Source organism: Falco cherrug, chromosome 6 (genome assembly GCF_023634085.1).
Source record: "Falco cherrug isolate bFalChe1 chromosome 6, bFalChe1.pri, whole genome shotgun sequence".
NCBI lineage: Eukaryota > Metazoa > Chordata > Aves > Falconiformes > Falconidae > Falco > Falco cherrug.
This window is the reverse complement of record NC_073702.1, coordinates 91543909-91549908: the sequence shown is the minus strand read 5'-3', so window position 1 is coordinate 91549908 and position 6000 is coordinate 91543909.

Sequence of the window (6000 nt, the reverse complement as noted above, 5' to 3'; positions counted from 1 at the left end):
CAGAGATGCTGTGATTCCTATTGTACGAGCCGGAGAGGTTCCTGGAAAATCCTGTAAGGATTGACTTAAAGCCTGGATCATCCCCGCTGAGAATGAAACAGTGTCGCCTGAAGCTGGAAGCTAGGAATGGGTCGGGAGCAATAATTCAGAAATTCTTGAAGTACAACCTGTAGGTGGGGTGTGCGTCGAAATCCAACACCCCTGTTTTGCCAGTGAAAAAGGCCAAGGGTCAAGATTGCCGATTGGTGCAGGATTTAAGAGCAACAAATCACATACCTCAAGGTATTTATCCTGCAGTAGCACATCCATACAGATATGAAACCACCCTTACAGGGGAACAGGGATGGTGTACAGGTTTTGATGTGAAGGATGCCTTTTTCTGTGTTCCCCGGGGCACTGACAGTCAGAAGCCTTTTGCTTTTGAATGCGCAAACCCAGAAACGGGAAGGAAAATGCAATACACTTAGGCGGTTGTACCACAAGGCTTTCAAAATATCCCGACAATCTTTGGGAATCAGTTGGCAAAGCAGTTTGACATTTGGAGAACAGAAAATGATCAGGGAAGAGTTCTGCGATCATAGGATGATATTCTGGTTGCGGCAGGGACTTGGGAGCTGTGTCTTTCCCTGACGATAAGCCTTCTAAATGTCTTGGGAATTAGTGGATATGGAATTATCGAGGAGTCACTTCCACGTTTGGGGTTTGAGGTGCTGGAAGGCCAGAGACAGTTGGGATCTACTTGCTGGCTCGCGGAGCCTCAGACTCTCAAGGAACTACGAGGATTTCTCCGGGTGGTCGGATGGTGTCGGCTTTGGGGAGGCAATTGTGTTTTATTTGTGAAAGCTCAGTACGAGCTACTGAAAACCTCCTGCCATGGGTCTATTGGTGGGACAGAGGAGGGTAAAGCCACTTTCAAGCGTCTGAAAAAAAGTGAGCTCTGGTGGAGGCCCCCGCGTGGGGATTACCTGATGTGACAAAGACCTGTGCACTTCTTAAGCGTGAGGGAAAAGGCATTGCCTTTGGAGTTCCGGCACATTGTTTAGGGCCTCAGGGGCGGGCTGTAGCTTACTCCTGCAAAGAGCTGGATGAGGTGAGCTCAGGATGGCCTGGATGCCTTAAAGCAGGAGCAGCACCTGTGCTACTGATGCAGGAGGCCCCTAAGTTCCCCATGGGGCAGAAGGTGACCGTCCATTTACCACCCGTGGTCGTCACGGCACTAGAGGAAAAAGGAGGACATTGGTTGGCCCCTAGCATAATGTTAAACTATCAAGTGTCATGTGGGGAGGGGGGTCCTCCCATTTTGGGATGGGGAGGGGTCTGTTTCTGGGGCTCCGTTTCCTTGACAGTGCAGATCTGAGGGCTGCCCTGCTGCTAAGGACTTCCATCGAGGGGGAGCTTCTGCGTGATAACTGAGAATGACCTGCTGGAGGGTCCCCTTGGGGGGATCCTGATGTCCCAGGAGTGCTCTGTGGAGGGTCCTTCTGCTTCCAAGATGTCCCTAATGTCACCAGGGTGTCCCTGGGAGGGTCCTAATGTCCCCGGGAGTGTCCCTGGTGTCCCAGGGATGTCTCCAGGGATGTCCTAGTGTTCTCAGGTGGCCCTATAGGCATTCGGGTGTCCCAGTGTGTCCTGTGGGGGTCCTGGTGTCCCAGGGGGAGTTCCTAATGCCCCTGCAGTTTCCCTGGATGCAGGTCGTGTGTTTCCAGGGGGGTCCTGAATGTCGCTGGGGTGGTCCTGGTATCCCCAGGCCATTCTAGATGTCCCAGTGGTGTGTCAGTGGGTCCTTGTGTATCACAAGGTGTCGCTGGTGGGGGTCATTAGTGTCACAGCGGTGTCCCTGGAGGCGTCCTGATGTCCCCAGTCCATTCTAGATGTCCCAGTGGTGTCTGTCAGGGGGTGCAATATGTCCTTCTGGGGGTCCTTAATGTTCTAGTGGTTAAGGTTCTAGGGGAGTCCCTGATGTCCTAATGGTGTCCCGGGGGGGATGTGTGTGGTGTCCTGGTGTCCCAGTGTGTCCCTGGGGCGTTGTGGGGTGTCCCTGGGGGTGGTCCTGGTGTCCCCAGGGAGGTGAGTGGGTAGGCTGTTATGTCCCGGGGCGGGGTTCCTGGGGAATTCCTAATGTCACGGGGGTGTCCCTGGAGGGGTCCTGATGTCCTAAAGGCTATTCTAATGATGTCCCAGTGGTGTCTCCCAGTACGTCCTTGTGTTGCAAGGTGTCCCTGTGGGGGTCCTTAATGTCCTTGTGGTGTCACTGGGGCAGTCGTGGTGTCCCTGATGTCCCAGGGATGTCTCCAGGTTTGTCCTTGTGTTCCCAGCATGTCCCTTGTGCGTTTCTGGTCCTGTGGGGGTCCTGGTGTCCTGGGAGGAGTCCTTAATGCCCCTACGTTGTCCCTGGGGTAGGGCTGTGTCAAAGGGGGTCCTTAATGTCCCAGTGCTGTCCCTGGAGGGGTCCTGGTGTCCCCGGGGAAGGTGAGGGGGTGGTCCCTGATGTCCCAGGGGGCGTCCCTGGGAAATTCCTAATGTCACAGTGGTGTCCCTGGAGGGGTCCAGATATTACCAGGCCATTCTATATATCGCCGTGGTGTCTCCCCGTGTGTTCTTGTGTCCCAGTGTGTCCCGGTGGGTGTCTTTAATGTCCCAGTGACATCCCTTTGGGAGTCCTGGTGTCCCCCCGGAAGTCCCTAACATCATAATATTGTCCCTGCCTGTGTCCTGGTGTCCCCAGTGTGTCCCTGGAGAGTTCCTGTTTCCCTGGGGATGTCCTCGGTGACCACAACCTCTCCTGCCTGATCTCTGCCTGCCCTCACCCTCACTGCACTCTGCGACCGAGACCTGCAGCCGCTGAAAAGCTCACCCTCACCCAGCCTGATGGCCAAGGCCGAGAAAGGTGAAGCGCTGCTGCTCCTCCCGCGGAGGATTCACAGCGGGCCTCTCTCAGGGAGTCCCTCAGCAGCTCTCCTGCTCTTGCTTCGTGGTCAACCAGGGGCGAAAGCGTGCCCAGATCTAGTCTGAGAAAGCATTTGGCACGTGATAGAGTTTCGCTCTTCCCTGTGCTCAGCCTTTGTGCCGTTTTCCTGGGCAGGGGTCCTGGTCACAGGACTCGGGACCTTTGCTACGGTCCAAGAGCGATTCCAAGGTGAGGAAGAGGTGTACGCAGTTTGAAGACCTGTCTCCCAGCTGGATGTTGGTGAGTTATCTCTGCGGGAGCTCGCGTTCCTCACAGAGGTTATTCCTGGTGAGAAGGCAACGGCCGCCCTCCGCTTTCCCGCGCCCTGTTTGGGACTGGGGTGCATGCTCTCTGCCCTTCAGAAAGGGCACAGAGAAATGAGGATTTCAGAATTTCTCTGGAGAGAATTCCCTCCAAAGTTAGGCAGACAGCTTGAGCTCCTCCCAGACTAACCACTCCCCAAGAGCCGTTTCCGTAAACGACCTTTTCTCTGGCATTTTGTTTCTAATTTTACATAGAAATTCAGCCCGCTCTGCCAGTGACGATGTTCCTCCTCCTTGCAGAGGATGTCAAGAACGAGCCGCTGAACCACAGGTGGCTGTCACGAGCCACTTCCTTCCCATGGCACGTGGTGCAGAGCTGTGTGCAAGAGACCATACTCTTGCACTCTTTCCAACTGAGGAACAGGCAGCGCCTCGCCTTCGCCTTCAAGGACATTGGCGTTCTGTCCTTCACCGACAACGTCCTGTGCATGCGATTCTATTGCGACTGCATCACAGGGCTGGAGAGCAAGGCCAGCTGGATTGCGCTGCTCAGCACTGCGAGTTGCTCAGGCTTTGAGGGTGATGCAGTGACTTTGGGAAGCCTCTTGAAGGGTGAGCAACCCGATGGTCGTTGGGCAGCCTGCACGTGGCAGGCCAGTCCGACACCTTTCCACGTGCTCGCCCACGCTGAGTTCTCCATTGGAAAAGAAGTTTTATTCTGAGCTTCTGAGTTCTTGCCCTACAGAAAGACTGGCAGCGTTACTGCGCAGTCTCAGTGTTTGCTGTGCAGCTTCTCCAGAGCAGAGCAAGGGCTCATGTTCACGGCGGAAGATTTGGAGGAGGGGTTTGGAGAAGTGGCTTCCTTTTGGAGCAGGAGACAGGTCTGCTTCCTTTGGGAGCCAAGAGCAAAGTGCCTTGGAAACCTTCTAGCAGCTCTGTGTCACTTTACAGAGGCTGAGGATGCCCGGTGCAGCTGTCTCCGGTGGAGCAACCAGCACTCGGGGGATGCAGGCTGCTCCTGCCCACGCCTTCCCCAGGTGAGCGCGTTTCCTCTGCAGCCCTCGACTGACCGAGCGGGCGGATTCCCAGCTCCTGATCAGGAGTGCGCCTTGCCGGGGCTTGGCGTTGCACGTTGAGTCTGGGAGGGGGCCTGACCTGAAGGGGCTGGTTTCTGGTTAACTTACGATGAGTTGGGGTTACACGTGTGTTCTCCTGGAGTGGCCGGGCAGCGTCACTGCGTTTCTCATGCCCAGCCTGCCCGTCACTCCCGTCAGAGAGAGCCAGCTGCACACAGGGAGGGCTTTAAGCTACGCCGCCTGGTGTTGGGGGGAGATTGCTAATAAAACCCGTGCATGGCTGCATGGCCACAAGGAAGAGAGGTGCCGTGCCTCACACGAGAGTCGTGAGGATTAGTGCTGGGAAGCTGCAAGAGGGTAGGGGTCACCCTTCTTCAAGCCTGTGTCATCATTTACTGCCCAGGTTTTGCTTTACGGTGGTCAGCAGAGCAGTGGCCAAGGCTTTGTCCGCCTGGGCCAAGAAGGCTGCAGCAAAGTCCAGGCTCAGACAAGGTATGGGAACAGGTCTCCGCTGCCCAGCTGAGGCCCTGCCCCGCGCTGGGTGACCACAGCTCCGTCAAAAGGCACTCCCCAGGGGGCTGCTCTGCTGAGTTTCCTCCTTTGCCAGGTGCAGAGGCGCATCCTGGCAAGCTGCTGCAGAGACGGAGGAAGCTTTCCCTTCCTGCACTGCCAAGTCAGGGGCCAGGCACAAGACAGAAAGACTTGGGCAAGAAGACTTCTGAGAGGTGAGACCCTGGTGGGAAGGGATGAAAGGGATCCTGCACCCATGGAGGAGAGACATCCCCTCCGGACACTCCGGCTGCAGGGACGCGGCAAGGTCCCTGACACGTGCCGCATGGCTCTTATGTGCTTGTTTCCCCTGTTGTGGGCCCCTCACTGGGGAAGGTGGTGGATGCTGAGTGCACCCCACGTCCCTGTGGTTCCCTCACGCAAGAGCTGAGGTGCAGTCCTCCCCCGTCCATCTGAGGGGGCTCAGGAAAGGCTCCCCGCTGCCAGCAGAGATGGCCCCACCTCGCGTGCTGCTTCTGCCAGCCTGGGGAGCTTTGGTACCAGGCGAAAGTGGGAGAGCAAACTGCCCCGTGCTCATGCCGACTGCTCCCGGTGCCTCTTTGCAGTGCGCTCCCCCCACGTCCAGGCAGCTCCCCCAGGATGAAGGAGGCAGGCAGGCAGGAGCCGGCTTCTCCAGCCAAACCCACCTCTACACTCCCATCCTCAGACGACTGCCAGAAAGCGCTGCAGGTGCGTGCCTTGCTGTAGCTGCCGTGCTGCTGGGGACTCGGCAGAAGCCTCTTTGTGCAGAGAGCCAGCCTGAAAGGACCCCTGGACGTGCGCTCCTTATCAGCTGTCTGTCACCTCCTTCAGATCTTCCTTGCCCCCTGCATTGTCACAAAACACTTTCTCCTGGCCCAGGGGCTATGGGAGATGCCCAAGTCCTTTCTCGGCTGTTCACAGTGGAGGGCTTTGGTCACAGCTGTGTTTGCCAGGAGCCTAGAATGACCCCAGAGCCCCCGATGTGTTAGGGGCAAAGCCCTGCCAACCGACCAGCTGAGGCAAGGGGCGGCAACACGGGTCAGACCCGAAGGACACCCTTTCCAGGCGCTGAGACTAATCCTGCCTTCTGCTGCCTTGCCATCCCCTCCAGGAGGTCTGGCAGCTGCCTGCAGAGTGGCAGCAAGTGAGGCCCAAGTGGCAAGAGCAGCTCGAGCAAGCAAAG